Raw genomic sequence first — 6,058 nt, 5'->3', positions numbered from 1 at the left:
AGCGCAATGAAAATAGAGTTGGCTGAGTGGAAACATGGCGGCCCAGCCCTCCGTCACATAACCGTCCATTTCTGATCCATTTCTGACCCAATGTGCTGCAACAACAGAGTAACGTCCGGAACCAGCAGCACCGCAGCCCGGTTCTTGGTTTGGTTTCAAGTTTCTGGTGTCCAGAATCACCAAACTCACATGTAACCGACGGAAAGCGCAACATTCCCACATGTGAAGAGCAACAGCATGACGTCAGAAGGATGTCATTCATGACTCACATGCACAAACTTCAACACCAGAAGTCTGTTGTTATAAATAGATATTGGTTGTTATAAATATTCAATGAAGTGTTTGTAGATACATTAATGCGTCACAAGCAGGTTGTTGCGTCACAGATATCAGCTGTGATTTCTTTTTGGCTTATTAGCAGAAAATGCTGGAAATTTTTTTTTAAAGTGCAGGAAATACCTCTCACTGCGCATTAAGTACAAACTGCTTTTTTGTTTTATTCCTAAAAAATATGTAAATTAATGGAAACAGTGATTAATATGACTTATTCTTAATAAATTGTTGTGTAATTTCCTCAGTTCCTTTGTTTACAGCCTTCCTGCCAAACAGCTCCATCTAGCGGAAGGAGGCAGGTCACGACAGGTGTTATTTGGACAAAATGTTTCTCTTAATTTCTGCCTTTATTTCAATTATTTTGTTCTACATTTAGGGAAACAGACTCATTTACATTTATTTCTGATAATTAAATTAGTATTTCTTTTGAAATACTGGTGACTGTACTTCACTGCAGTGGCCAACAGAGGGCAGCACATACCCACCGTTCAAATTAATAATTATGTGTATTTTTTATTTATAAAAATGCATTTTTGACCTAAATAAATAATGGAAAATACCTTTATTGTCAAAATATGTCTTTTAGACCAATCAGAATAACAAAAACTTTTTTTTTCTAATTTTGCGGAGCGAGAGAGAGGGGCAGAAAGAGAGAGAGAGAGAGAGAGAGGGGCAGAAAAGAGAGAGAGGGGGCAGAAAGAGAGAGAGAGGGGAAGAAAGAGAGGGAGAGGGGCAGAAAGAGAGGGAGAGGGGCAGAAAGAGAGGGAGGGAGAGGGGCAGAAAGAGAGAGAGAGGTGCAGAAAGAGAGAGTGAGAGAGAGAGGGGGGGCAGAAAAAGAGAGAGAGGGGGGCAGAAAGAGAGGCAGAAAGAGAGGGAGAGGGGCAGAAAGAGAGGGAGAGGGCAGAAAGAGAGAGAGGTGCAGAAAGAGAGAGTGAGAGAGAGAGAGGGGGGGAAGAAAAAGAGGGGGAGGGCAGAAAGAGAGAGAGAGGGGTAGAAAGAGAGGGAGGGAGAGGGGCAGAAAGAGAGAGAGGGGAAGAAAGAGAGGGAGAGGGGCAGAAGAGAGAGAGAGGGGGGCAGAAAGAGAGGCAGAAAGAGAGAGAGAGGGGCAGAAAGAGAGGGAGAGGGGCAGAAAGAGAGGGAGAGGGGCAGAAAGAGAGAGAGAGGGGCAGAAAGAGCGGTGGAGGTGTGGTGGTACCCTGGTCTCCCTCTGAGCTTCTTGTTCCTCCTCTCATGTTGGGGTTAGAGTTAGGGTTAGGGGTTCATCGCACCTTGACAAAGAGACGCAGTTCTTTACGCTCCGCCCATCATGGCAACATTTCTCACAGAACTTCAGGGGGTCCAACGGTCTATTTAAAGTATCGTGACAGCATGAGGAGCGTTAATTCATTCATCATGAGGACAGTTCAGACAAGCTGCCATTATATTTCCATTCTAAGCTGCATGTCTGAATTGGCTGCATAAGCTCCTTATTTAGCTCATAGTTTGTTTTGTTCTCAGTTTTGCTCCTTCGGGGACGAACTTCCTGCTTTGGACAGGAAAGGAAGCATCTTTGTGCTGTGAGGTCAGACTGGACTGACCTCCCTGAAATAGGACAGATGGATCTCCAGACCCGAAGCTCATGCTCTCATTCACTGGGACGGTCCGGCTAGCCGCAGCAGCACATATATTAGACAACACATTCATTCATTAAATGTCACTGTTTAATATTTAGTTAGCAAGTTAAATAGTTAGCTAGTTTGGAGATAAATGTTTAGTTTGTACGCCAAGTATTTAGTATTTAGCTTCATAACTAAAGCTACAGTTGATGGTAAATAGTTAGCTTGCAAACTAAATAACTTGTTATAATTCAGTATATCTTACTTCAAACTACATACTTAGCTAAGAAACTAAATAGCCAGTTTTTAGCTAAATATTTAGTTTATAAACTAAGTATGTAGCTAGCAAGCTCAATATTTTTAGTTAGCTAACTTGTAGCTAAATATAAAGTTTGTAAACAAAATTATTTAACAGTTAGACATGGAGCTAAATATTTACTTTGTAAACTAAAAATTTAGTTTGAATCTGGGCCATTTATAGATGAACAACATGACCAAAAGTGAAGGTTTATTCTTTTCTCTGTTAATATAAGCTAAAAAAACAAAAATATAGCTGCTAACTTTCCTTATTATTGCTAAACAGGTGTTGCTGTATAAAGTTAAATCTTGTTTTAAAGGTTTTACCATATAAGTTCATTCCTTTATGTTTAGATTCTAGTTTATTCTTGAGTTTTTGTTGTATTTTTTCTCTTTTCTGTTTTTGACTTATGATATTAGTTACATAGTAACTTAAGGAGCAATAAGAAGCTAAAATCAGAGCTTCATGTTCCTGATTCTGATTATTCTTATGAAACAAACCAATTTTGTAATTTTCCATGGAGTGGATGAATCAGGGCATCAAACCAGGAAGTCCAGCCTGCAGCCGCCGTGTGACATCAGCAGGACAAACACAAGCTTCCTCTGCTCTTTGTTTCATTTTCTGCCCCGGCTGGGGCAATTGTTTCCTCACTTTCTTATCAGCTGAATCCCTGAAAAATGGGTAGTTTTTCTTTTTTACCCCCTTTTTACGTCACTTTTCTTTCTGATAGGCCTACATTAAAAATGTGAAATATCCAAATACTGTAAAAATGTCAGATAAGAAACAACAGATTTGCTGTGACGTTTGGCTCAGAGCGAAACTCCCAGAAAACTGCAAAACAGCTGGAACACCGACTTCCTTTAAAGTTGTTTTTGATTGATACTGACCGGAGCGTTGACCAGTAATATATTGACATGTATTGATCATTTTAAGGACAGAGGCAACATTTCTACTGGTTTCTTAACTGGCGACTGTTTATCGTTAAAAAACAAATAAACTTCATTGGTCTGTTGACTGATCTGCAAAACTGCACAGAGAGTCTGTGAAGTTCAATTTTAACATTTCATCACAAACTTTTAGTCATAGACTTTAACTAGGCCATTCTAAGTTGTGAATTTAGGTTCTTCTGCAGCTCCCAATGGACTTTCATGAAAAACTACAGATTAATATTTTCTTACCAGAATAAACTAAATGTGTCATAATATATTTCCTGTAGATTCTGTAACAATGGAGCTCTCCTAAAAATATATAAAATGATGATACCACATAGGTTTTAGTCCATCTGCACAGGAGCGTTGTCTATATATATATATATATATATATATATATATATATATATATATATATATATATATATATATATATATATATATATATATATATATATATATATATATGTATGTCCATATATATATATATATGTCCTATATATATATAGGTATATATATATATAGCCCCTACATGGGATGTACCACCAGCAAATAACCCAAGTGGCTGATATCAGTAAATCCTACCAATGGCTGGAAAAAGCTGGACTCAAGGACAGCACAGAGGCCCTCATCCTGGCCGCCCAGGAACAGGCCCTAAACACCAGAGCAATAGAGGCCCAGATCTACCACACCAGACAAGACCCAAGGTGTAGGTTGTGTAAGGAGGCCCTGAGACAGTCCAGCACATCACAGCAGGGTGCAAGATACTGGCAGGGAAAGCGTACATGGAGCGACATAACCAAGTGGCAGGCATAGTGTACAGAAACATCTGTGCAGAATATGGACTGGAAACCCCGAGATCAAAGTGGGAAACACCCCCAAAGGTGGTGGAGAACGCCAGAGCTAAGATCCTGTGGGACTTCCAGATCCAGACAGACAAAATGGTAATGGCGAACCAACCAGACATTGTCGTAGTGGATAAACATCAGAGGAAAGCCGTTGTGGTTGATGTAGCAATACCAAGTGATTGCAACATCAGGAAAAAGGAGAAACTGGAGAAATACCAGGGCCTCAGGGAGGAACTGGAGAGGGCCTGGAAGGTGAAGACCACAGTGGTGCCTGTGGTCATCGGGGCCCTCGGGGCAGTAACCCCAAACTGGAGCAGTGGCTACAACAGATCCCAGGAACAACATCAGACATCTCAGTCCAGAAATGTGCAGTCCTTGGCACAGCCAAGATACTGCGCAGAACCCTCAAGCTCCCAGGCCTCTGGTAGAGGATATATAGATCTATAGATATATATCTATAGATCTATATATATATCCTCTGGTAGAGGACCCGAGCTCAGAGGATAAGAACCACCCGTGGTGGGTGAGAAGGGAATTTATATATATATATACATATATATATATATATATATATATAAAAACTAAATAAAGGATAAATATTTTACATTTCATAAATTCTGTGGCCTGCAAGTAAAACTAATTAGCAGAAAAGTGATCAATTGGTTAATTAATTGGTTAATTAATTGATTAATTGGTGAGGATTGAAGGTCAATCAGAGATAAATCGTTTGCTGATCAGATTAAATGATATGTTTTAACTGTTCGCTGGAAGCATCTCAGATTCTGTGTTGGAAATGTTTCTGCAGCAGCTGAGTCTAATGGCCTGAACTCGATGCCCCTCCATTAGCGTTCCCACAGGGATCCGGAGACCCTGGACACGCAGCGCTCTGCTGTCGGCTCTCTTCTTTATGTTGGGATTCTGGATCGTTATTCCGGCCCAGTTCATCCTCAGCAGGTCCAGCCTGGGGATTTGCACCATGACAGCAGCGGCTCACCTTGGGAACCAGAGAGGCAGAGCTGCTGTTCATCCTCGCCATCAACAGGCTAACCATAATATCGAGGTTTTATTTGTCTGGGTGCAAAATTCACCCAAACAATTTTGAAAGAACCCAGAGAGACTTAAAGAAAACAAAAAGCAGATTAAACAAAGCCCAGTTTTTCACTTTATGTCACATTGCAACTGCAAATATTCGTATATTGTAAATAAGAAAAACTGGAGCTTCAGAAAACCTGAGGCTCATAATTACTGTTTACATTTTGAAAACCAGCCAACATTTTTCTTCTCGATTTACTGTCAATAATTTTATAAAATCCAGATTAAATACACAGAAAGTGTTGAAAAGTTTGAGGTTGTGGACATTTTCATAGAAATATTTGTAAAAAAAAAATTATAGAAAGGAAATGAAGAAAGGTTTCAGTTAAAGTATCTAAATGAACGTAGAGCGCAGGGCATTCTGGGTAAATACAATCAAAACAAACATGCTAGGCTAGCTGGAGAATTAGCTTATGGTCTTTAGCCTAAGAGAAATCCTCCAACTGCTCCAGTTTGACTTCCATCCATTTCTGTTTCTGTTTAGTGAAGCAGGAAGTTTCACTCAGTGTCTTTTTCAGAGGTTTTTGTGTTGTTTCCTTCAGTGGTTGTTGGTGCAGCGCCCCCACAGGCCAGGAGGGGAACAGACTGCTCAACGGTTTGGATCATTTGGATCATTAATGGAACAATTGTTGCAACATTTGGGCTGAAATCGAACCGAGTTTATCGAACTATTAGGTTGTAGACAGTAAATAAACATTAAGTTAAGGAACCTTAATCTAAAAAGCAACATAAATGATTTTATTGAGAATGTAACAGAATGACTTCTGTCCCTCAGAGCAGAGAGGAGTTTATTATCTGGAGGGAAGTGAATGTTATATTTAGCATGTTGGGTGAAAGCAGCCATGAAGGGGAGTCAGGTTGGGGCAAAGCGACGAGCTTCCAGTCAGGATTTAATGAGGAGCAGCAGATAAAAACAGAACCAATCCTGTGATGGATCATAATTACTCTAAAAGTCACTCGTTC

Source organism: Poeciliopsis prolifica, unplaced genomic scaffold (assembly GCF_027474105.1).
Source record: "Poeciliopsis prolifica strain line A6 unplaced genomic scaffold, Auburn_PproV2 SCAFFOLD037, whole genome shotgun sequence".
NCBI classification, from domain to species: Eukaryota; Metazoa; Chordata; class Actinopteri; order Cyprinodontiformes; family Poeciliidae; genus Poeciliopsis; species Poeciliopsis prolifica.
This window is presented reverse-complemented; position numbering follows the sequence as displayed.